The 27,610-nt window shown below is 44.9% G+C and overlaps 1 protein-coding gene across 6 annotated transcripts in view; it reads right to left on the reverse strand.

Moving 5' to 3' along the window:
* LOC117310372 (steryl-sulfatase-like) overlaps positions 1-27,610 on the reverse strand; it is a 184,525-nt gene that overhangs the window by 104,264 nt on the left and 52,651 nt on the right. For 3 of the 6 annotated variants that reach the window (XM_033849899.2, XM_033849898.2, XM_073799014.1), the window contains exon 2: positions 25,945-26,072. The exons of the other annotated variants lie outside the window; for them this stretch is intronic. The gene's annotated coding sequence lies outside the window, so the exon portion shown is untranslated. The remainder of the gene's footprint in view (positions 1-25,944; positions 26,073-27,610) is intronic. 6 annotated transcript variants of the gene reach the window in all.

Consider the following 27,610-nt stretch of genomic DNA (forward strand, 5'->3'; position numbering starts at 1 on the left):
GGTACATAGTTGAAAATGTTTAAAGAAACAGAAGTTATAGGATGTGAGAAAAGCACTGCGCTCACTGCCAGTTAAGAGGTAGAAAGCCACAGCGACCCCCCAAATGCTCACGTTGACAAGATAAAGCACAAAGCCTCAAAGTCATAAGGACTTTCTTAATCGTGGAGAAATTCACATACCATCAAATTCACCACACAGACCAGTGAAAAGTGTACGGCTCAGGCATTCGGTACCTTCACAATGGAATGCAACCATCACCCGTGTCTAGTTCCAGAATGCTTTCATCACCTAAAAGAAAACCCTGCACCCATCTACTACTCACGCGCCATTTTCTCGTCCCACCTGCCCTTGGCAGCCACCAACTTGCTTTCTCTACGGATCTGAAGATTCTGGATATTTTCCATAGATGGAATCATACAGTATGTGGCCTTTTGTGTTGGGCTCTTTTCGCTGAGCATCAGTTTTCAAGGCTCATCCACGCTGTGGCCTGTGTCTGTGGTTCATCCCTTTTCACGGCTGAGTACTATTCTACTGCACAGGGCCATGCCGCGTTTCTTTATCCATCTGTCAACGGACATTTGTGTTGCTTCCACTTTAGGGATATTTTAACTAAGTGCTGCAGTGAACACGGATACAGAGGTTTTTGTTTGAACACCTGCTTCCAGTTCTTCTGGGCAGACACCCAGGAGTGGAGTGGATATGGAAATTCTATGCTTAACTAACTGAGGAAGTACCAGACTATTTTCCACAGCGGCTGCAGCGTTTTACCTTCTCACCAGCAACAGGACACTCTCCATTAAAACCATCATTTTTAAAACCCATCAGAAAGCTGAGGATGCAAGGAAACTGACACGAACCCGAGTCCAGGCTGTGGTGACGCCTCCTCCCAAGATGAGACCCTTGGGTGCTTTCATCCCCGATGGAGAGAATGGGAAAAAGTGGGGGGAACCAGCTGAAACGGAAAGCTGCATTTAACGGCTTCATGGGGGCCGGTGGGCACAGAAGATCAGGAACCCGAGACGGTACGGGCAGACAGCAGTCTGCACTCGACCCTTCGACGCATCCCTACAAGTCTTCACTGGCCCACTGAGTGGTCTTACGCCATGGCTAGGGTGGGGCAGGAAAAGGACAGGCACCCCCCGACCAGGCACTCTGAGCTTTGGCCACGGGCAGTCACACCTGTCCCTGCCCCCCGACCAGGATGGGAACACGGGTCCAGCAAATCCAGGGCAGGAGAGAGAACAAGAAGCTTTCCTCAAAGACCCAACAAGCCAGCAGCCAGGCTGCAAAGCAGAGCGAAATCCTGTGACCCTCACCAGGGCTCACATCCCAAGCTCTGTGAAAGAGGAAGTGTGGACCCCACAGCAAAGCCCGCGAAGCCAGAGGGAACTGAACCTAATTAAAGCTACGGCAAGTAACATCTATACGGACAGAGTGGCTCGCGCCAGAGGCCGGGTAAACAAGGGGGTGTGATGTTTTCCAGGGGTAAATATTATGCAATGCAGTGTGGGCTATTCTTTAACACTCAATGTCCATCATTAAAGATATATATGTATAAACACACATCTATATGTAGATATGTATATATAAACTATGTGTACACATAGCTATACGTACATTAGATGTCAAGTAGCGTATGATGTGCAGGTGCTAAAATGATCAGACGTACAGAAAGACAAACACCATATGATAGCACTTATATGTGAAATCTGAAATATAACACAAATGAGCCTATCAGAAACAGGCTCACAGACACAGAGAACAGACTTGGGGTTGCCAAGGGGGAGGGGAGATGGGGGATGGAGTTGGAGTTTGGGGTTTGCAGATGCAAACTAGTATGTATAGAATGGATAAACAACAAGGTCCTACTGTAGGGCACAGGGAACTCTATTCCACATCCTGTAATAAACCATCATGGAACTGAAAAAAATGATCAGGCATAGCCCCTCAAACATCCATAATAATAATAAATATGTCAGAGGATCCATAAAAGAATTTAAGAATTAAGAATTTAATTCATTGTCTTCCACATGTAGTGCCTTCTGGATAAATGGTATCTACAGGCTTTGTCAATCAATTAACAGGATTACTAGGCAGTGATTCAAACTGCCTTTAGCTGAAATGCAGTTTGGACATAAATCTATAAGTAGATCCAGTCTTGGGGATACAAAGTTCACAAAGAGCCCCCCGGGCTGAACGGAAGATGTGCCTGCAGGAAACGGGTATCTTCGGGTCCACTGTTTAGGGGAGCATTCTTTGTCCTGAGAGGAAACAGTGAAAATCTAGATAATGCAGGACGCTTCGTGATAATAACGGTCTCTGGGTTAAAGGTTAGTTTGAAAATAACTCTGGGTATCACAGCCGAAGGCATCTTTCCCCACATACAGCTTTGTTCTTTGTGCTCCATGCCACTGGGGTGTCCTCACTGAAAAGCATCCCGTACAGAGCAGACACGCTATCGGCAACGATCCTCAGACGTGGAATCTGCATGAGTTTCAAGCTCGTTATCACTTGCTGACCGATAGTGGCAGCAAGAATAAACCCAGAAGATCCATGGTCAAGCGGCAACATGATGATACTTAACAGAATGTAATTCTACATAATTAAATAGCTAATAACTGCAGCTCCTTATTTATTACAATGGTACTATCATCATAGAGGAGCTGTATGCATTAGGTGAATACCCAGAGATGTGCACATACTAACTAGAGGGGCATGCAGGGTGATGATCTCATTCATAAACAACCAGAGAATTTTTGAAGTAAAAAAATGAAGATATGATGATTTAGCAATACCACTCCTGGGCATATACCCAGAGAAAAACTGTAATCTGAAAAGATACATGCAGCCCAGTGTTCACCACAGCACTATTCACAGTAGCCAATACATGGAAGCAACCTAAATGTCCATCGACAGCGGAATGGATAAAGAAGATATAATACATATATATATATATATACACACACACACAATGGAATACTGCTCAGCCATAAAAAAGAATAAAATAATGCCATTTGCAGCATCACGGATGGACCTAGAGATGATCATACTAAGTGAAGTTAAGTCAGAGAAAGACAAACATCATATGACATCACTTATATGTAGAATCAAAACAATGATGCACATGAACTTATTTTCAAAACCGCAACAGACTCACAGACATAGAAAACAAACTCATGGTTACCAAAGGGGAGGGGGGGGAGGGATAAATTAGGAGTTTGGGATGAACATATACACACTAGTATATGTAAAATAGCTAAACAACAAGGTCCTACTGTATAGCACAGGGAGCTATACTCAATATTTTGTAATAACCTAGAAGGGAAAAGAATCCGAAAAAGAACAGATACATATACGTATAACTGAGTCACTTTGCTATACACCTGAAAATAACACAACGCTGTAAATCAACGATCCTCCAATTTAAAAAAGGAAGGTATGATACACTTGAGGCTGGTTACCTCAAGGCGTATCTGCTGCGAGATTCTTGAAAGAGTATTTCCATAGATGGTTTGTGTGCACTGTGGAAGGCACATGGTAATCCCTGGCACCATCATGAACTCACTAGGAACAAAGCACACCGCCCCATCCTTTACGATCAAGCCACCAGACCTCCAACTCCTGATAATATCAGGCACAGAGTGAACCGTAATTCTAGCCCAGGGTCACGTGACAGTACCTATGACTTGTAGCTGGATAAACAGATGGTCCAAAGGAGTGCTGATTTGCCAAAGAGTTGTAGAAAATGCGAAAGGCTTTTGAGAATATGCTCTACAACTTGGCTCTATTCAATAATTTATACCAATGACGTGTAAGGATGAACTACAAGAATATTTATCCAGCACGTGGGGGAGAGTTTGTGCTTTGGAAGAGGGTAAAGTCTCAGAAAGACCTTGGTAAATGGAACACAAGAGGAAGATCGGCAAAATTAAACTCAATGGCAAGACCCATAACCCACTTATTTAAGAACCATAATCACTGGCACCAGGACGCTGACATTAAGATGTGGCGTGATTGCCGCTCCTGCGAGGGAGATTTTAATGGACGAGAAATTAAGCATTAGGCAGGTGAGCCATGGAGTGACTTAAAGTCATGAAGGCTAAAGTTCATACTGCTTGGTACCTGTTAATATGGAGATGTTTTGGTGAGCAGGAAGAGAATTTACACTGGACACTTCACACATTAGACCACAGTGGGAATAATATTTTTCAGTTCACATGGCTGCTAGTAAGTACGGGGGACAACCTGGCTATGAGGTGAGAGCAAACAGGATGCCCAGGGGTGCAAAGACCATGTTGTGCATGCGATCTCTCCAGAATCAGGAACACTTCACCCAGGAGGCGAGAGGCACGTGCCTTTCGATTTGTTTGAGTGGCTTGTCTGCAAAAGAGAGAAAGAATTTAGTGGCTGTCTCAGAGGCCAGAGCTAGGACTTTGTCCAAAATAAGGACCACGACCTTTTAACAGCTGCCAGACCACAAAATGATCAGCCTGTCAGATCGCATCTATCAGAGATGCACAAAACCCCATCTGTTGGGGATACTGCAGAGGGATTACGTCAGCGAGAAGCAGGGAATTTGAACAAAGTGACTAGTATAATCCTTCCCAGCCAGGAGACTCCATCAGTCCATAAGCAAACTCAACATCTAAAGATATACTGAAGCAGAAAGACAAAAATAAAAGCATACGCTATAGGAAAGAAACCCAACCAGACCAGTGCTCTCCAAGGCACCTATTCACAGGACGCCTCTTTCTTTGCCTACTAGATGGTGGATGGGGTCTGTTGATGAAATAAACTTGATAGGAAGATGATAATTAACAAATAATTTGGCAATATAATTTAATTACGGGTCATCTGAAAGTTTTGAAACAGCCGTAAAAGCAGTTTGCATCTCACTAATTAGTCCCATTTATAACCCTTGCTAAACCTTCTCTTGCAAAGCTTCATGGAAAATCATTATAATCAATGGAAATTACCCAGCAACAACAGCTTTTAAAAACAAGTACATGGAAATGTGTATTGAGAGAATATCCAACAGAAGCGGGTAGCTCCCATGAACTTCCCAACTCGGTTTGTTTCAAGGTTAAAGCAACAGGCGTTCTCACGATCTTCAAGGCACCATCTCCGGGTCAGGGATGTGAGCAGAGGGTCCAGGAGATGGAAACTCCATTCATTTACCTTCCATCTGTAAGAGGGAAGCACAAATCTAACTCCATGTTGGATCTGTTTCTTCTACTTTAATCTCTGTAATTCTACTGCTTTTGCTACAAGTTCATCACTAAAAGGATGTTGCCTATACCTTAAATTATACCTAATGGCCCATCTCTGGGCCCCCCTGCCTTCCAGGTAATGAGCATGAAGCTAAAATACCTTTGCTTAGCTCACAGGAAACATCCCGACCAGGCCCACCTGTCTATGGCTGCAGGAAGGAAGAAATGAACACATCCCCTTTGCAGTCTGGCCAGAACCAGGAGATATATGCAACAACTTATACCCTTTTTTACTCTACCTCCTCACTGCCCCCTCTTTGTTCTATAAAAGAAACCAGCACCCAAACCTGAGTGAGATGGTTCTTTGGGACACGAATCCACCATCTTCTCGGTCTGCTGGCTTTATGAGTAAAGTGGCTATTCCCTGTCCCAACAACTTGCCTCTCGATTCACTGGTCTGTTGTGTGGCGAGCAGTAGGACCTTGAATTTGCTAACACATTCATGGCTTCTGCACCAGCGGGAATTTAGTTCCCATATTCCCAGAAGGAGCGTCTCAGTGGAAACAGGAGCTCCCAACCAAGTCTTGGCATCCCTTCTCAAGTGTCTCTTAACCGTCCAGTTTCGCTCTGCTGCCAAGGCTTGGCCAACAGCACTGCCTGTGCAGGTGACGTGATGAAGATATGCCTACATGTACATTCTCTTGGGGTGACCACTGAATGGTTTCTCCCTTGCATCTCAACAAGAAGAATGTAAGAAGAACTTGGTAGGCGGACGTCATACCGCTGACAACACTGAATGTCACCCAGGCCCTGTGATCTTGGGAAACAAGAGACAGCTAAGGAATACCCACACCATCTGTGTTTTGGAAAAGGGCTGACTACAATGACCTCCTTTCCCTGTAAGGCTTCATGGACGCCTCCCATGCCTGCCTACAGCCAGGCCAGACACAGAACCTCAGAATTCCCATCCTTTGTCTCATGGCTGATTCACTGAACGGTGTGTCCCCACTGATCAACTGGAACACGATGTTTGGGAACCAAACTTGGGTTCAGCTTCTCTCCTTCCTCCAAGTCCCACCCTCAGCCTGAGCCTGCAGGCAGCCCCTCCTGAGGAAAGGCTGGCCTCCAGGTAAACCATTCTCTGATCTACTGTCCAATCAGGCCACCCTTTCATCCACTTCACCACACCTGGTTCTTTCCAGCCTGGCTCACTTCTCTCTGTTAAAAAAATATATATATATATATATATATTTTGCTTAACCTTTGAAACTCTTGCAGACCGTATGGTCAGTGTGTTTTCCATCTTGCAATAATCTGTCTCGCCCTTTGCAATAAACCTGTCGAGTAAAAGTCGCTCATTACTGAGACTGCATCTGTTTTTCTATCGGATACCATGCCGACCAGGCTGGCTGGGGCAGACACTTGGACCAGCAGAGTTGGAGCCCTTGTCGAGTTTGAATTTTACACAAAATCAACCTCCCTTTCCCGTGACATATCATACAGACGACAGAATCACAGCCCTTGGCGTAGCATCCTGGCTGTTTAGCATCTACAGAAAGCCAGATGCCACTTATCGTCATTTTGATGAAAATCAGTGCAGGTGTGTGCCTGCCCCGCCTCGCGAGATGCTGGTGACATACCTGTCAGGTTGTAGGTCAGATCAGCTATGACTCAGTTACTCTGGCAGAGAGCTCTCATGGGCTCGAAGGAACAATACAGTCTAATATTTCCGCTCTACACGTCAGCTCCACACTAGCAACTCCGCCTCCTATTCAGGGCTACTGAGCATGGCCTTGCGGGTCTACGGAGGCCCTGTGTCGGGGACCAAAACTTGTCACCCCCAAATATCTCTCTGGCAGGCAGACCATATCTCCAGCTGAAAACAATCCCAGACCAAAAGACCCGGGAAGAAACTTTGATCTTCTCCCTAACTGCCTAAAAAAACTTACATAGAGGGCCTGTTCCAGGAACAGGGCATCGCCACACATGTCAGCAAAGACTGTGGACCAGGCGGGCTGGGAGAAACTTGGCAGACCCTGGAGATCAGAGTCCTCCCTGTGTCCCATTATCTCTGCCTGGCCCGGCAAACATTTATTTACCAAACTTTTGTGTTTCTGTCTCTGTATGAATTGCCTTCCTCCCCTGTGAAGTCCCAAAGCACTGCCCTCAACAACTTCTTTTGTCTTTAAGTAAAGGTGGTATTTGAGGTGAGGGTTTGGGCCATTTTAGTGACTCAGTTTTCCTGGGTCTCTCCCATGGATACGTGTTATTCAACTTCTGTGAGATTTTCTCCTGTTCAGCTGTCTCATGTCCATTCAGTTCTTAGACCAGCCTGAAGAACCTACAAGGGTAGAGAAATATTTCTTCATCCCCAACAGCTGCCCATCCCCTTCCCCTCCAGAGAATAAGAGCAGACAATGTACGGCTGTGATGGCAAAGTGAAGACATGATATGAGGCAGCCTGGGTCCAACCCGGCGAGCACTCCTCATAGTCTTGTGAGCTTGTCTTCAAAAGGATCCAGCAGCGATAGAACACATCTGCAGAAGGCACTGCATGTGGGTGAAGTTACAGCACGAGGCCCCTCACCGGTAACTGCAGAGGAGGACTTACAGCAAAATCGCACAGAGACAATGCAGAAAACGACCACTCAAATTCCTATGCGAAGCTGCCTATGACATTCATTTATGGGCTCTTCAGGGAGGCTGAATGTTGAAAGGACTTTTTTAATAAAATAAAATTACTGTCTTTTTAGGAAACTCCCATGATGAAAATAAAATACCGACCCACAGGAAATACACAGAAACAACTGTCTGCTACACGACATGGAGTTTTCCAGGATTCATCTTCCATTTCCCAATGACCTTGTGGAATCACAGGTGGGTCCACAATGCTGGCTCAAGTCACCTGTATCTGCCAGGTGGTCTCTACAGGTATCTCCTTGGATTTACCCTACGTATGGAGGTCTGTGTCATAGGAGGTTCCTTGGGCCCTAAAAGACCAATATGGAAGATGCCTAATGGGCATCTATAAAGAGCTGATATTTCCGTAAAGATTTTTTTTTAATGAGATACAAAAAATTGAAATAAAATGACCTTTGATTGAAGTTCTGCCAAGATTCTGAAAAAAATAAAAATATTTTCTGTAGAAATCAAACTAAAAATCTAGCCTCGAAGTATCCAAATCGATATATTTTCAAGAAAAATGAGAAACTCAATAGTTTGGAAAATTCACAAGACACACAAGCAAACAAGTACCGTGAATAAAAACCAACCAAAACAAAGAGCAAGTGAAACAGACCCTCATAAATTACAGAGAGTGTAATTATCAAAGACCCTAAAATAAGCATCGTTTATATGTAAAGAAACAAAAGATAAGCTTGGAAATGCAATCAGTAAAGAGATTTACAAAGAAAAATATTTTGTATGTTTTAAAAATATGGTCATATACATTGTATTTGTACAACATGACAGACAAAGATACGAATAAATTTTTTTTTTTTTTTTTTGCGGTACACGGGCTTCTCACTGTTGTGGCTTCTCCCGTTGTGGAGCACAGGCTCCGGACGCGCAGGCTCAGCGGCCATGGCTCAGGGGCCCAGCCGCTCCGCGGCATGTGGGATCTTCCCGGAACGGGGCACGAACCTGTGTCCCCTGCATCGGCAGGTGGACTCTCAACCACTGTGCCACCAGGGAAGCCCCACGAATAAAATTTTTTAATATTAAAAAAAAAACTGGAATAAACAATTATTAGAAAAGTTGGAATTACTGGAGTTACTGGAAATAACATCAAAATGTTAATAAAAGATTATTTCTGGATGGGTATTTTGGAAGATGAGAAGACTTCCACCTACTTCCATATTACCAACTCAAACCAATGATATAATGGATGACTTTAACTTCTGTTTTGTGTACCCATTTATTTCTTAAATACAAACTATGCTTTGAAGCATTAAGATCTAGTCAAAATGATCAAATTGTATAAAGTCCACGAGAAAACAGCTCTGGAATTGGTAATTAGGAGGTTGCTGAGTCCCAAGACTGGTGTTTCAGTGAACAAATGGAAGAAAACAGATTGCAGAGTTGGAGAAACAACATGCTGTCCGAAAGCGGAAGCACCATCTATAGGTCAGTCACATAGAACCCCACTGCTAACACGCCATCCCCACGCCTGACTGCCGGCCTCTAAGGCCAACACCTGAATAGCCTCCTGGGCTCACTTCTGAGTTTCCGTGATTGGGATCCTGTCTCCGCACATGACACAAAGGAACTGGACCCCAAGCCCTGAGCTTCCTACACCCATTCTGTGTGTGGCCCTCTTGGTACTCATCCACAGTCCACAAGCATCCTATCTTTGGTGATGCAGGATTATAGAGAGGTCCTCTACACCATAAGGTCCAAAAGAGCTGAAGTCAACCAACAATCTACATGACAATCCTTAGAGCTAACATGATGGGGGTTGTGGGGGTGGAGGGGCAGGAGTAGGAAGAAAAAAGCCAAGTGAGGCACCAAAATGGTAAGGAGTTGGCCTGGGAGAGCGGTGGTGTCTAGTTCCCTCCTGAGGGCAGAGATGGATATCATTCCTACACATAGAAAAGAAACAGTAACAAGGTTGTGCACTTAGAAACCACTTTAAATGGTACCACTTCCAATAACGACGGAGATACATAGACACTGAAATAGCAAGCCTTGCATTTAATGCTGATTACAAGTATATCGTGCAAACTCATTGCAACACAGTAATTGTCAGCAAGAAAATCGTTAGGTTCGGTACAATGCCTCATCACATAATCGAAAGGGAAGAAGCATGGCTCCCGTGTATGTAAATACGTAAACATTTGGGTGATCGCAGAGGGATTATCTCCAGGTGCATGAGTTATCCACTTAAAACAACTAACTCCAGGGACTTCCCTGGCGGTCCGGTGGTTAAGGCTTCGCCTTCCAATGCAGGGGGTGCGGGTTCCATCCCTGGTCGGGGAGCTAAGATTCCACATGCCTTGCGGCCAAAAAACCAAAATGTAAAACAGAAGCAATATTGTAACAAATTCAGTAAAGACTTTAAAAATGGTCCACGTCAAAAAAAATCTTTAAAAAAAAAAAAAAACTAACTCCAATGTCAAGAAGACCCCCGAAATCAAACGTCAGCATTATATAAAACCCCCTCTATACATGGCAAACTCTCAGTGGATAAAGTCAAAGAGATGCTAGCCTATATTGAGACAGTTCTTTCCCAAGTATTTATAACCACGTCCCCGACTCAATTCAAATCTTCCTCTGAAGCCACAGTTTTATGTGTGTACCCCTATTATGATCACAGCCTACCCTGCATTTCTTAACTTTTGCCCTGTAAGTAATTTATTAAATGCACTGATGTCTGCTGACTGTTCAAGGATGGGGACCAAGAGTCAAGAACCCACAGACAACGACGTATGGGATGGATCTGCATGGGGGAGGCCCTGGAAGATGGTGCAGGAAAAGGACATCCAGATGTTTGGATTCAATCCCAGCCTGGATTTCAGACTTGGGAGAGGTGCCTTCTCCCCATCTGGAGCAGGGCAGGGATGCTCCAGCCCTGAGATCGGAAAAAAAAAAAAAGAGAGGGAGTGCCACGTGGGTCCAGGAGCCATCCAGCCTCCCTGAACCCCACCAGGAGAGATCTTGATTGATGGCCACTGGGAATCTCAGCAAATGATGATGGGGACCCCAAGAGCATGCCACAGACATACTCACACTATGGGATTCAAGAAACAGTGGTTGCAAAGACAAAGAAAGTCGTTTGCACAGAGTACAACTGTGTCCAAGGAGACGAGGTCCACAAACCCAGGCCAGAGAAATGTGGGTATGACAGGCAGAATTTTAAGAACACCAGCAATATTCTTGCCCCCCTGTTATACACACCTTGTATAATCCCCTCTCCTTGAGGGGGGTGGGGGCGGGACCTGTGTATAGGATGGGTGTCATTCCTGTAATCAGGGCACTGATCGGTTGACTCAGAGTTCATTCAACAGAGAGATTACCTTGGGTGGGCCTGACCTAATCAGGTGGGCCCTTAAAAGGTACGGAGCCCAGAAGTCTCTCCGAAGTCACGAGAGGTGTGCCCAGCTGGTATCAAAGGAGAAGCAAATAGCTATGATGAGAACCGCCTGCAGGGGCCATGTACCCAGGAGCGGTGGGTGACCTCTAGGAGCTGAAGGTGGCCGGGGACTGACAGCCAGCAAGGAGACAGGGAACTCAGACCCCAACTGCAAGAAACTGAATTCTTCCAGCACCCACTGAGGTTGGAAAGGGATCCTGAGCTTCAGAAGAGATGTCAGCCTGGTGACAGGCTAGGTAGAGGGAGCATCTATCCCTGGCCTGGACTCCTGACCCACAGAGGCTGGGAGATAACTTACAGAGCTTCCTTAAAGCCACTGTTTGTTGTGAAACAACAGAAAATGAGTACAGTGGGTATAAATCTTAAACCAAATGCTTTCCTATCCAAAGCTAGAGAGATCTCAGGCTAGGAGATTTGGTTTGCAAATGTATTTCCATATCCCACATGTGGAAAAAAATCTGTGGTATTCATCACTATATCAAATTCTTTTCTTTTTTTCATACCACCTACAAATAGGTATTCAGCTGCATCTGTATGTTACATGGTATGAGGCTCAGCACTGCCCATGGCATCTCATAAAGGCCCAGGATACAGTCTGGACGGAGCAACCTCAGAGTAGATAGAACAATGGGCATCGTGGTGGGCTGAGTCCCGACCCCCCAAAGATGCCCACGTCCTAATCCTCAGAACTTGTGACTATCTTACCTTAAGTGGCAAAACTTAAGCGGCAAAAGGCACTTTGCAGGTGTGATTAAGTTAAGGCCCCTGACGTGGGAAGATGGTCCTGGATTAGCCAGGTGGGCCCAATGTGAGCCCAACGTGAAGACGGGGAGAAATTGGACGAAGCTAGTTCTGCTGGCTTGGAAGATAGAGGAAAGCAGCCAGGAGGTCAAGGAATGCAGGCACCTCTAGAAGGTGCAAACGGCAAGGAAACCATTCTGCCCTACAGTCTCCAGAAGGAACTGGCCCTGCCGCCATCTTGGTTTTAGCCCAGGGAAACCCACTTTGGACTTCTCACTTCCAGAACCCTAAGATAATAAATCTATGTTGTGGTGATTTATTACAAAGTGTGTGGCAATTATTACAGCAGTCACAGAAAGTGAATACAGAAAGGAAGGGAAGAACCTAGGGAAGGGGGACTTCGGGGAGGAAATGAGAAAAGAAAGGAAGAAGTTAGCATCCAATTTAAGGGCTGGTTTTCCTGCTGCTCTAGAACTTCAGGGGGCCAGGAGACCATTCGTCTCATGCCCTCCACAACCAACTCAACTCCTAGGACAGTGGGGAACTGAGAAAATATTTGCACACGTTGATTTGTGGACAGGTCATGATTCTTAACAGATAGGTGTAACCTTGGACGAGCCGTAAGTTATCACGTAAATGATTCTTTCTGTTAAGTTACAGAGTAATTCTTCAGTTCTGTGCTACGTTCCTGACCAATTTATACTCAGGAATGACTGGATGAAACTACCAGAAAGCGTACATGCAAGTTTCTTTGTACATAATGACGCTTTTTCTATCCAAGCTCCAATTTGGAATATAACGTTAAAATACTTTGAATTCTAAATTTTCCTCCACCTACCAATATTCCTGCATGCTGTGGTAAACCTTTAATGTTGAGGTTTGGTTATTTCATCATTACGTACAAGACCTTTTTTTTCTGACCTCATTTAGAAACATTACAGTATTTAAAGTGAACGTTTATGAATTCAACCAACAGGGAAACCTGTAAATTCAGTCCTTCCCTTGCCTGAAAGTGCTCATAAGAGAGACTCTCTTGACTGAATTGTCAGAACAGAAGCAATATTGTCTGAACCTCCACTTCCCCGTTCTGCCTGAATCCTTCGAGTTTGCCCCTGTCAGGGAACTACCTGAGGACCCTGCCAACAGAGGTCATATATGCATGCAGAAGTGATTTGACAGCAGTGTGCTTCTTTTTCCGAATAAAAATGCAACTCCCGAGGAATGCAGAAAAGTCAAGTGGCAGCTCTGAAAAATGTGTTTCCTTTACATGAAAATGGATTACAGGAAAAGAAGATGAATTTGCTTGCCCAACGCACGCAAATGGATCATCTCCTCTGATAACCACTGCATCTGCCGACAGATCAAATAACAAGCAAATCCACAGCAAAGGTGTCTCAGCCTAACTGTGGTTAGCTCTTCAGCTTAGGGTTTATATTTTATCCAACGGAGGGACACCCCTGCCTTTTTTTTAATGCTTTTTGGATCCTTAGAGTTCAATGTTTGTTTGCAATGGAAAAGAAAGGCTTTAATGATTGAGAAATGGGACAAGACCTTGTTATCACAGAGTTAGGATGACACATTTGAAATAGCCGTTCTTATAGATCAAAAATGATGGGGCTTCCCTGGTGGCGCAGTGGTTGAGAATCTGCCTGCTAATGCAGGGGACACGGGGTTCGAGCCCTGGTCTGGGAGGATCCCACATGCCGCGGAGCGACTGGGCCCGTGAGCCACAGCTACTGAGCCTGCGCGTCTGGAGCCTGTGCTCTGCAGCAAGAGAGGCCGCGACAGTGAGAGGCCCGCGCACCGCGATGAAGAGTGGCCCCCGCTCGCCGCAACTAGAGAAAGCCCTCGCGCAGAAACGAAGATCCAACACAGCAAAAATTAATTAATTAATTAATAAACTCCTACCCCCAACATCTTCTTTAAAAAAAAATAAAATAAAAAAGATGGACCATCGGCAATGCCCCACATCTCTAATGGGTGTCACAGCCTAAATTAGCAACCATGAAGTTAAGAGAAGGACTACAGAGGGTCCAGCCTCAGCTATAACACATGACCTGTGCGATTCCGGGGAAATTTCCAAAATCCTCAGTGTCAATTTTCTCGTCAAACAGGAGGGCTAAGAATACTGCGTTCTACAGAGAGGCTGAGAGCCAACGAGGGGTGCAAGGGCAAAATGGTGGATGCATCTCACACGGTATGGCAATGATCTCTAAACACCACTTCCACCGAGGAAAGCTTTACAATCTATTAACCCACTTGGACAAAGACAGACAGAGAGCAGACAAGAGCAGAATGAGGAAATCCCACAGGATTTTGGACAGTGGCAACTCCATGTTGGAAGAGGCATCCAAAAGAGGTGGCAACCTGAGCGTGTGTCAAGGAAGATGGGATGTGAGATGGGGTGAGCCACCCTGCCCCCCCCACAGAGCCATGGGCCTCCCCACGTGTGGGTCCCAATTCTCTGCAAGACAGGATTCCTCTCTGCGGGACGTGGATGGCCTCAGACCACAGATATTGACACCTGGAGGGCATGGATACGACGGCCAGCCATCCAACAAGCTGCACCTACCAGTAAGCAGTGGAACGGGCTCAGTGTGGCACAGCCTCCCTTTTGACTATGAACAGAAGCTAAGAACCACGACACGTCTGAAAGGAATCTCTAACAGAAAGGACTAGGACTAAAGGACCAAAAAAAAAACACACAAAAAAACCCAACCATCGACCAACTAACCAATCAACCAAGGATGCTTCGCAAAAAGTGCATTTAGAAAACAAATGAGAACTTTTGGAACTGCATCGTATGTTAGACGACTCAGCAGAATGCTGGGAAGATGGGGTTGAGGACAGGTCAAAGGAAGATGGAGCAAAGAGGCCAAGTGATTGACCACGGGGGAGAAAAGATATGAAAATGGGGATATCAACAAGCAGGGGTCCAGTATTCAGCCAGTGGATATTCCAGACGAGGGGAGAAAGACAAAGCATGTAGGGGATAAATTACCCAGGATGCAAACGAGACATCGATCCAGAAGCAAAGGACATGCATCTCCACATTGAACAGATGTCCAAATGTAAGTGAAAACAGACCGTTTCATGGAACCTTTGGACACTGAGGACAAACAAAACATCCCAAGCACGTGATGGGTGGCTGGGGGAGGATAAATGGGTTTCACCTAAAAAAAAAAAATAAGACCCAGGATGGCTTTGGTCTTTGAATAGCCACAGCAAAGCAATGGCTGCAGGAACCAGAGGGAAAATCATTTCCAAACTAGAGTTTTAAACCAGCCAAACCACGGGGGCCAGAGCTGCACTGGCCCAGGAACAGAGCCCATCGCGGGCCAATTATTTGCAGTTCAGGCGGACGGTCTCTGCTTCCACGGGACCTGCGACCCAGGGTGGGGAGATGGGGAGAAAGCCTTCATGCCCAGACGACCACATTTCTGGTTGTCGCTCTCTCATGAACAAGATCCCCAGAGAAGAACAACGAACAGGACGCAGACACCCTGTTGAGCTTGGGGGAACAGCGAAGCACGATTATCAATACCTGCAACAATTCAATCCCTGGTCCTCCTCTTTCTCACCGTCAAAAGAGGATAGTGGTAGCTGAGCAGTCAAAATCACGCTCGACTTGCAACACAATGCACCTGGATGAAAGCTACAACGCTACCTCTGAAATCCTGACACCCACCCCTCGTTACTGTGTTCACCTGGAGGACCACAGAGTTCCCAAGACTCTATGTTATGGGAAAAATGGTCCAAAATCTGGTATTTCTTCTCCGATTATCCATGCAATCTGGGCACCAGACATGTCCAAGCCCAGCAGCGTTACCTGCAGCAACATGCAACAAAGGCTGCGCTGGGGAAGAATCCAGAGTGGAAAACAGGCGGGGGCCACAAAGTAATTCAAAGGAACTATGTGATTATGAACCATGATCTGAGAACGGAGAAGGGTATCTAAGCAACCGGCTAAGAAGGAGAGGGATGGCAAGGCGGAGGGCGCCGTCAACATCCTAAGTAAAAAACGTCAAACGATGAACGAGGAAACCATGATAAATTCATATCCACGTGAAAAATGTCCAGCCTCCTTAGGGATCAAGAATTAAAAGGAAAACAGAGGGAAAATGCTGTTTGTAATCTATCAATGCGGCAAACACAACGACAGGATGAGGTTGAGACTTGGAAAACGGGGACTCGTGCTTGTGGGTTATGTTACTGCACATATGCTCCCTGGACGCTTGCGAGCGTATGTGAGGATGAATATAGTCTCAACAGTTTTACATTCTCTGAATTGGTGTTTGCATTTCTAGCAATTTCGTTTTCTGTGAAACACACACAACACACGTGTCCTTTATCAATATATTCCTACCAACCTTAGTTAGAAATTTGTGAAGCCAGGAGAGTTGGGGAAAGGTTCAATAAATTACATAATAGGACATTATGATGCCCTTAAAATTCTTGATTTTTTTCGAAGACTGTTATTTTGTCATGAAGAAAAACTTCAGGGTATAAGTTTAGGGTGGAAAAGGCAAAATCTGACAGGAACTAAAGGCAGCAAGATCGCAAATAAAAGAAGTTCATATTTATATATGGATATGTATGTTTTCTGTGTCTGTGTGTATAGACGTGCATACACAGAACTGAAAAGAAAGATGACAGAACTTTGTCATTAGTTCTAGGGGAGGAGGACTAACGGTATTTACAGGATGCTTTATACCTTCTTGTATATATGTATCGAATGTTCTACTTATCTTTGCAATCAGGAAAGAAAAAGAGCCTGCAAAGTACAATTTTATCATACTGTCTTTCTGACGCTGGAGACATTGTCATAGTAAATGCCCCAAACTCCTCAAATATGATAATTTGTACAAATGGGAATAAAAAAGAAAATGACCCTGGGCTCCCAGTTGGCCTGAAAGACCCTAATTGAGAAAACTTCAATTTGTTAAAGAATGATGTTCTGCCAAATACTGTGCGTCTGGCCCTTGTCATAGAATCAAAAAAAAAAAAAAAAAAGATTCCCTTTTTAAGCCCTTATTCCTTTAGCACAAGCACCTAATAAATGGGTAATAAATACTTGTTGCAGAGAATTGAATTAACGCAGATTTCTAATCTCTACATTTTTCCCCTCGTGAAAGAAAGCTCTGATTATTATAGTGCAGAATTTGAAGACACAACAGCAAACATACCCTAGGTCTAAAACCTTGGGTTTGCCGCACCTTCAGAACCCTCATCAATGGGAAAGCTCCATTTCTTTATCCCAGCCTCTTTTTCGGTAGGTTTAGCTGGAAAAAGGAAAATGACCCCTACGGTATCTGCTGAAAAGAGAGACATAAAAGGTAGAGTGATTATTTCAAATTGAGAGCCCTGTGGATTTGCAAGGAGGAAATAAGCACCATGATGGCGGTGGGCATGACTTCAGGGGTCCATCCTGGCCAGGGACACGGCCAGCCCACAGCCTGAGGAGGGCTCCGATTCCCCATCTCAAAGGTCTTGTCTGTTCTTACATTATAGCATCAGCGGATCAATGTCCATGAAACCCACAATGGGATGGAAAGCATCTAAATCAGTGTTCCAAGACAAATGCACCAAACCTCCAGGGCGGTGCCCCAAAGCAGTATGGGAGCACCCCCCAAAATACACACAAACAATAAAATACTACTCATGGGATCCCCCCAATACACACAAGCCACAAAGAGCCAGCCATTCGGGGGAACCCCCCTAAATACACACAAACCACAAAGAGCCAGCCATTCGGGGGAACCCCCCCAAATACACACAAACCACAAAGAGGCAGCCACTCGGGGGGATCCCCCAAATACACACAAACCACAAAGAGCCAGCCACTCGGGGGACCCCCCAGATACACACAAAGAACCAGCCAGTCATGGGTAGATCATGATTGAGAAGCACGCAGTGGCAACAGGAGTATGGATATGATAAGAGGACATCCATCCTTCCCAGAGGACAGCCAGAAAGGAGATAGGATGTCAAGGGAAATTGTTCCTACAGGGAAAGAACCTGATGGCTTTCCTTTGTAGTGATCACAGTGACACATTTAACTCTAACTCTGCAAAAGAAAAAAAAAAAAAGAAAAGAAAAAAAGTCTGGGTGTGCGTGAGAGAGAGAGAAAGAGAGAGGCTAAGAAAAAACACGAAGTGTGTTTGGGTTTTCATGTTGAGAACATTCTTAAAGGAGTATCTTCGCTGTTGACTCATCATTTCACCGCAAACATGCCTCTTGGAGAACATTCTCAACACGGAATCCACAAGGGTGCTGAAGCAGAAACGACTATGTATAAACACAGGTCTGTGTGTGTGTGTCTGAGACCACTATACGGTTTTTATGTACGGCTTCATTCAAACTGTAGGCGGCAAAGCAAACTACATGTCGAATGGCAGCTTCCACCATGGGGTGGCTTAGGGGGGGATGAGGGGAAAAGGGGCAAAATGGTTGGAAAATGAGAGTCCAAGAGGGGCTGTGCTGTGGACGAGTGTGTGTGATGGGCAGCATGATTACTGGGACTTGAGTTCTTGGGGGGTGTGAACCCAGGGAAGTTCCCACTACCAGACTCAGAGCTGGGGAAAGGTGGGAACCACGGCACTAGGCATCCACTTTGTTGTAGGAGGCTCATTCCCATCACTAAAGAAACACCCCAAATGCATCATGTCTCCTACCTCTGTCCCTCACCCATCCTTTCCGACTTGACCCAACAAATGCCCAAAGACCACAGAGGAAGCTGGAAACTCACTTCATTGCTTTTAGGATGCAGTCTGGTCCCATCCCACTCCTTCTGCCTCTCGAAATAGAACTGTCACGAGAGTAATTACCCTAATAAGGTTGGGAAAGCTGCAGCCTTCTTTTTTTTACATCACAGACATTGTAAGGTGATTCGAGATTTCAGAGCCTAAGGTTACTGTGTATAATTTCAAAGTTTCCTACAAGCCCGATACAAAAATTTCTGAAGGGAATTACATCTTAGCTACTGCATGCTTTCCAATATTATGAAAGAGTTACAGCAAAAAAATAGTACTTAAGTGATATTTTCAAATTATTGAGATGGAAACTAGAGAATGGGGACTAAACCAATTCTTCACATTCCTAATGAAGATGACTTACAATAATATCTGAAATAAACTAAAGACTAGTAGTTTTTCTTAAATCATGGAACGTTACAAAGTTCTCTAACACTTCAAATGTGTGGTTTCTGAATAGGAAACCAAAATTACTTTTAGTTATCAGTATGATGTTCAGTATCATTAAATGTGCTTCACAAACTTATCTTCTGGATTTGTACGATAATGTCTCCGAAAGTGAGGACGTTATTAGGCAATTTCCTATTTCTAGCGAATAGAATTGTCCTTGAAAGAGAAATTTATTCTGGAGTCGATGTTTTTTGGCCGAGGCTTACTTTAAAAAGCGAAACCCGCACGTAACTAAGTGAGGAAATGACATCTGCTCATTACTGTAAATGTACATTAGCTATGCATTTGACCAACCCCTCCCTGAATATTAGACTGTGGCAATAAATACACTTGAAACATAACTAGAAACAACGAGCTCCGCGTTCATCTGGTATGAAATGTTACACAATTCAAAGCAACTCAGCAAACCCCCTCAGGCTCTGGAAACAAACTGCAAAAAACCAAACAACTAGAGACTAATGTACAGTTAATAAAACTTTCAAATTCAAGGAAAGAACCTAGGTTTCAAGTCATGAAAGCAGGGGATTAGGAAGACATAATGTAAATGGGTAAATTTCCATTAGGTCTTCAAATCCAGAGTTGATTTTAATACAAAGAGAGAAATACAGTAGTATAGGTTAAACCAATACAGAGATACCCTTAAGGCAGGACAGAGATACAACGTAGTACAATGGTGTAGGTTAAAGTAGTGGTATACGAACCACTCATCAGCAATTGATTATAATTTTAAAATTCAAAGACTGTACTCCTAAAATTATAAAAATCGAATTACAGACATTTGATGACTGCCTTCCAACACTTTATACAGAAACACAAAGAATTATAAGCTGTTGTATAGATTATTTCCTGATTGACTTCAAACAAGATCGTATTTTATACTTGAAACAATACAGTAGACTATCTTTCCATACAGCTCACCCCTAAAATGGAAAGTTTAACATGAGCTTCATATAGGAAAAAGAATCAAAATAAACAGAACACCTGACGTGCAGGATAAATATTGGAACTGCTACACTTCAATGACTGTCAGTAAGATGAGTAAAATACATGCAGTGGAATATGGCAGGAAATTCCCGTACCTTAGTTTAAAATTCTGTTTCACTATATACAGAAAAAAGGTACTTGCTTGTGCCAGGAATCAGATACTTTTGCTCCTCTCTGGAATCCCAGGCTGACGTGTAGGAGACAATCTTTAACAGGTATGAGGTTTCTTCACTTTTGGCCAAGAGGAAGACTGAGAAATCCCACAGAAGACATAAAGATCACTTTTTACATTGTGTAAGTTAGAAGCCAAATCACATCAGAAAGGCCTTTTTTTTTTTTTTCACGTAACTTTCTTGGTTGACTGAAATCCAAAGAATATCACTTAATATCAGTATTAGTATAGCAGAGGAACCACTTTTTTCATTCATGTATTCAACAATTATTTACTAAACATCTACAAGGCACCCTGAATTGCTGGACTACCATAGGGAGAGGCGTATGTTTCCTGTACTCAAAGAGCTTACAAAGCATCTGCAAAAACAGACAGGATCCAGATCAACACTGGACAAAGAATACATCCACAATGGTATGAAACTGTCAACGGGACCAGGGCGCGTGGAGCATGGTGTGGGCCTCACTAGCTGGAGGCCCAGTGCAAGGAGAGGCTGGCTTGTGTGGAGGCCCAGAGGAAGATGAAAACAAAGCAAGGGTGCGGCAGGCGCAAGAAGGGCCTGAGGGACACGGAGGGTGCGAGGAGCCCTATGATAGAGGCCTGTCCAGCCGTGGTTCTGGAATTCCACCTTCCTTCCGATGGAAAGCCGTTGGAGAGCTCTAGTAGGGCCAGAGGCAGGATCAGGCCTGGGTGTTGAGAAGGTGCCTCTGGCTCCCGGTGGTAGGAGAGGCCTTGATGGATGCAGACGGATCACAGGAGGCCAGTGTGTTGCACACGTGCGAGATGAAGCCGGCTTAGCCCAAGGTGTGCCACATCCAGCTGGAGAAACAAGAGACAGCAAAGAAGCCGACGCAAGGGGCCTTTGGGGCTTTTGACATTCGACAGCTTCGCGTATCAACGCCATCTCCTCCAAGACAATCCATGAGGCTTTTTGTTGTTGTGAATCCCTGTGGTTCGACAGCAGCGCCGCTAAGGAAATCGTGGGTACGACACAGGGGAGGCCACGGACAGACCTCGCTCGTCTGTATGTAAGTAACTGAACAGGCTCCAGCCTCACTGCTGTCCTCGCTTAGAAGACAGGGCAGGTGGGGAAATCAGGGGCCACTGTTTTTACTTACAAATCCTCTGTCCGTAAGAAGGTGCACTAGAGATGAGTATCAGCGTGGGTCTGCTGCAAGTGGATGGAACCGACGGAGACCACTCCCCACATCCCAGGGCCCAAGGAGCTTCCCAGGAGCAGCCAGCGGAGCCCTCGGGGTTCCAACAGGCACAGTTTGCCAAGCACTGAATATCGGGTTGAACGTTCTAAATGTCTTCCCTGGAATGGACGTCAAGTAGCAAACTAAGCATTGGGCTGGATTGTGTCTGTAATGTCTTCTTATAAATGCAACGCCTTGTTCCTTAAGTCTTTTCACACGCTACCTTTCTTTTTTCTTTTTTATATTGAGGCATAGTTGACTTACAATGCTGTGTGACTTTCAAGTGTATGGCAAAAGTGATTCAGTAATACATTATATATATTCTTTTTCAGATTCTTTTCCATTACAGGTTAGTGCAAGATATTGAATACAGTTCCCTGTGCTCTACAGCAGGTCCTTGTTGTTTACCTATTTTATATGTAGTAGTGTCTATCTGTTCATCCCAACCTCCTAATTTATCCCTCCCCACAACCCCTTCCCCTCTGGTAACCATACGTGTGTTCTCTATGCCTGCGAGTCCATTTCTGTTTTGTAAACAAGTCTGTCTGTATCGTTTCTTTAGATGCCACAAAGAAGAGATATTTGTCTCTTTCTTCACATTCCCTCTTTCAAAACGCTGAACAAAAGCACTGCTCTCGATTCTGAAGGCAGGCAGCGCTTGCCAGGGAGGACGTCAACGGGCTTTGAGAGTCTGGCACTCACGCGAGGATCCACAGACCCACAGCGCCTGAGTTAATCGCGCTGCGGAAATCACGCAGAGACAAACACAGAAGGCAAGGTACCAGAACCCTCTCCCCATAAATCCCGACACGACTCCCTCACCTGTATTCAGGGCGGAGACCACTGTCACGTGAACCCTGTCCTCAGGTCAGACACAGCAGGAGCTGGGAAGGTTTGGAGGGGGGCATGGGAACTGTCACGGACACACTCTGAATGCACCTCTTGGCAAGAACCTACTGTGTGCTCAACGGTAAGTAAAGAAGCTACACGGAAAGGCAAGGTGACAGCCTCCACAGTTACTTTGTAACTAGCACGTACAAAGAGATGGATTCATCATCTTAGAGCCACGGGGATGACGCTGCTCCGCACACAACCTACAACCACACCGTAGGGTGATCCACCAAAAGGGAACCAGAATATGCAGGGCCCCATGGTCCGCAGAAGCTCCCTGGAGGCAGGGACACACAACATATACCTCTAATGACTGGCCCTGTACAAAATTTTAAAGACAAAAATCAATGGCACTAAACCACCTCTTCCAACAGGAGAAGCAAAATAAAACGTCATACGTATCTCTCCCAAAAATCGCTTTTTGGAAACTATTCAACCTTACAAAATAGTCGAAAGAATAAAAACAAACCCAGGTATACTCCTTCACTTAGGACGGCTAACTGTTGACATGTTGCCACACTTGCTTGCTTGCTTTCTGTCTCTACATGTACACATGTGTGTACATACACACAGGGACCTAGGCATACATCATACATTTTTTCTACATCAGAAGATTTTAAAAGAATAAGGCATGTACTCGTATTTGTGTATCATGACATTTCAGAGGGAGCTGCATACAGGATGACGCTTCACCCCCTAAGTAGTTTGGCCCGGGTCTCCTAGAGTAAGGATAGTTTTCCCCCGACCTCGCTACCATGAAAACGAGGAAGAGTAACACTGATTCAATCAACAAACCTCCTACACAGTCCCCAAATAATTGTACCACCTGGGTCTTTTTTCCAATCCAGGATCCATTCGAGATTCAGATACCCTTATGTTTCTTGGTCTTTTGAAATCTAGAACCATGCCCTCACCCCTGACCTTTCTTGGTTTTGCATGACACTGACTTTTGGGGGTTAGAATCCAGGTTCAATTGTCTTATAGACAATGTAGTATGTCTGGATTTGTCTATTTCCTCGTGTACAGATGCAGGTTGAACCTTTCTGTCAGGGATATTACACTGGTTTTTTGGTGCCCTTCTTGTTACCTCCTATGAGGAGGTACGTGACAGCAAGGTGCCCCACTCTTGGGGGTCTTGGTTAAGAGTACAGCCACAGATTGCGCTATTTTATGTCCCAATTTACTTCTTAACGAACTTTCTCTCCGTCAGTTTCTCTGAGACACACAAAATAGCAGAGTGAGCAACAGACTGCTAGCAGGTCCCGTCAAAGAAAACGACATCTCATAAAAAGCAGATTTCCTCCTGTTTTCCTTTTTAGTTCATAAGACAGCTTCAACATCCCTAAACCTTTTTTTTTCCTGGATGGGAACAAATTAGAAATACCAGAGGCAAGATCCAAGTATTTCCTTGATTATCTTTAAAGTCTTCATCCACTTAAGGAAAGGGAAAGTTTTAGATATAAGAACCCCAAACTCCAGATGGTGAAGTACATTAAAATACCCTGTGAGGACGCCTTTATGCTGGTAAGATCCGACGGATATTGTTATCAGGCATTTAGGAACAGATATTTCAGCCCCCACTGAAAGACTCTCCCTTTGCATCGACGGTTACAAAAGGCTAATGCATGCTGTATTAATTTATCATGAATGAATCATGACTCTTTTGCAGCTGCCTCCTTTGAATTAGCTACTGACTCTGTCCATTTTCTCCTGAGCTCTTCTAGCTGGGTCCAAAGAGTGTCAATCCCCCTCTAGACTAAAACAACCCCAAAAACATATTACTCGAAGCATTTCCCTGCAACATACAGTGGTCTTGCAGCGGAATTATAATAAGACTGTACTTAGCAGGTGCTTCAGGTTTTGAAAGCTGGGTCACAAATCAAAGCCAGCTCCTGCATTAACAAGAACTTTAGAAAAGATTCCTTAAAACCCCCAAAAGTTTGTTTCTGAAAGAGAAAAGGAACACACGATCCTTTTGAAGAACAGAAATTACAGAAATCACAATAGAAAATGAACCTCTTAAGCTGCTCAGCATTAAGAGTGAACGCAAGGCACGGCTCTAAGCCTCTGTGGATGTTTGCTCCAGGATGAGATCCCTGTGCTGCTCTGTTTAAATTTAACAGAAAAAAAAAAAAAAAATCCTAAAAGGTGATTGTCTTTTTCCTCTCTTTAATTTGTATTCCAACTCTAATCCCTCAAAGTAAAAGACCACTGAATATTCTAAGAAGAAAGAGAGGATTAAGTTAAATCTCTTGTTGTACGGGTCAGGGTTTCTCCACGTGGCACCCGTGACGTTGGAGGCTAGGGTAACGCTCGGTTCTGTGCTGTCTGTGTATTGCGGGATGGGTGAACACTATCCCTGGCTTCCACCACCTGGATGCCAGGAGCCAAGCTCCTCCAAAGTTATGAGACCCAAAATGCCTCCAGAATTTGCCAACCTCCTCCGGAGGGCAAAGCCGCCCTGCGGCGGGAGAAGGGCTGTTGTCGGTAACCCCAGAGTCCCAAGCTGCATTGTGAAGATGGTTACATCTGTCTGCACCCCATCACCTTGGCTGGCAGGATCATCAGGTACTTAACCTACTTCTCCCAAACAAAGGGCATCCTTTACTTTTCATAACCGCCCTGGGAACCTGTCCTGTGCATCTCCATTGTACAGAGGAAACCCGGGCGCAGGAAGGTTAATCCTCTTCCTGAGAACGAGACCAGCAGGTGGGGAGATGGGATCCAAAGCCTGGGTCTCCCCGACTCCACACGGTTCCACCTCTGGGAGCCTTTGCGTACCAACGCGAACCATATCTTGTCTGACAGCATTTCCGTGCGCATTCCTCCGAGCCTGCTGCTGGTGGTGGTGGGGACACTGAATGCCCCGCAGTGCCCCCCGACATCATAATGGCAGAGCATCATCAAGATGCAGCCTCTGTCTGAGAGGAGGGTGTCTAGCAGGGAATGTCACCTGCAAGGTCTTTGAAAGCTGCTTCCTTCATCCTGTCCCCAGCAATATCACACACACACACACACACACTCACCTGAACCAGGGGCAGCCTGCAGGAAGAAAGCTTGTGCTGTGCCTTGGGTGATGAGGCAGACACACAATGTGAAAACTCCACCCCTAAATTCTCTGAGACACGCTGATTATTACTGCTGACTAGTGTACACGCCCTCATGGGCCCAGGACAGCTCTTCTCCAGGAAAACATGTTTGTCCCCATTCCTTCTCCCCTTTAACAAAGTGACCTTTTGTTGGGAAGTCGTGTCTGAAGGAAAAGGAGAGCTGGGGCGGCTCCAAATTGATGTCACCCCTGCAATATGGTAATGTCCCAAAACACCGTTATAAAGGGCACCAAATACCCACTGGACGCAGACAATGCACACGGTCAGGGCGACGAGAGAGTCTTGTGAATAGGCCATGATATTTCCAGAGCCAAAGTACCCGTCCACGCGCTTCTTGTACTTACAGTGACAACAATTTCAGATGGCCTTGGGCGACGGTCCTCCAGACCTTATGTTACCGAGACCGCCGTGAGCAGCAACGGGGATGGTGGGTGCCTCTCAGCAGACAGAAACAGGGTGCACCAGGCTCATCCTGTGAATTCATCCAAGAAGAAAAATCGGACACCGAACCACCACATTCTGAAACACTTCAATGAAACGAGCGCTTTCTGGCCTAGGGGACTCCTCCTCCTGCGTGTTTTCTTCTTTCCATGCTCTGCCCAACTCCTACTCATCCACAGGTGTCAGCTGAGTGGCCACCACCTCAGAGAAGCCCCCTGTGATTTATACAATCTTTATCAAGCATTTGCCCCACGGTTGGCAAATCCTAGCACTGTTTTTTCTTCCCCCCTCGATAGCAGTTGTCACTATTTGCAATAGTCTATTTATTTGGTTTCATTTTATTTGGTATCTGTCCTTCCCACAGGCTCTAAGAGTCAACAGGTCAGGGCTAATTCTTTGTCATAGCAAGCTCTCTCTAAATATTTTCCCAGCAGAGCTGGGGTCACAGACTATGGAGCAGGGGACTGTGCCCCCATCTGTTTTTGGAGCCAAGTAAGAATGTTTTCACATTTTTAAACGGTTGAAAAAAAGGACATTTTTGTGACACGTGAAAAGTCCATGAAATTCATATTTCAGGGTCCATAAGCAAAGTCCAAAAATACTGGAACACCCATTCATTTACTTATTACCTGTTTGCCCCTATATTACAAAGTTCGAGTGGAGTAGTTGCGACAAAGATTGTTTGGCTTGAAAAGCTGAAAATGTTTTACTATCTGGCCCTTTACAGAAAAAGTTTTTCGATCTCTGGTATAGAGCCCCACCCACGAATTGAAAATGAGTTCAAAAACAGCCACCTGAATGCCCTTCAACCTGAAGAATATATATACATATTTTTTCAAATTGTTGACATTTAGACAAAAACTAGCATGTCCCATGGAGCAATTTCTTGTGTAAATCTATTGTTTATCCTTTTAAAATAGGAAGCATAATCTCACTTGGTAAATAATATTCACAAGGGGCTTCCCTGGTGGCGCAGTGGTTGAGAGTCCACCTGCCGATGCAGGGGACCCAGGTTCGTGCCCTGGTCCGGGAGGATCCCACATGCCACGGAGCAGCTGGGCCCGTGAGCCATGGCTGCTGAGCCTGCGCATCCGGAGCCTGTGCTCTGCAACTGGAGAGGCCACAACAGTGAGAGGCCCGCGTACCGCAAAAAAAAAATAATAATAATATTCACAAGAGAATGCCACGTTAGAGAAAAATTACTATTCCATAGATTTTTGTCAATCTAAGTCTTGCTTTATTGAAGTTCAGCTCCCAGCAACAATTTCTTGGGTTCAGTCAGTACCCCAGAAATACTTTCCCCCCAGAGATGGCACTTGAAACTGTCATCAGTCTTCTGGCATGGCTTTCCATCTTAGGTTCTATTGAAAACAAATGGTGTAAAAAAAGTTCATTTGTTCCATTTTTAAAATTAGATTCCACATATAAGTGAATGAACTTTTTTACAAAACAGAAACAGATGTGCAGATCTCAAAATCAAGTCTATGGTTACCAAAGGGGAAACACGGGGGGGAACTGATAAATTAGGAGTTTGGGATTGACATACACACACTACTATGTACAAAATAG

The sequence above is a fragment of the Tursiops truncatus genome, chromosome X, assembly GCF_011762595.2.
Source record: "Tursiops truncatus isolate mTurTru1 chromosome X, mTurTru1.mat.Y, whole genome shotgun sequence".
Classification (NCBI taxonomy): Eukaryota; Metazoa; Chordata; class Mammalia; order Artiodactyla; family Delphinidae; genus Tursiops; species Tursiops truncatus.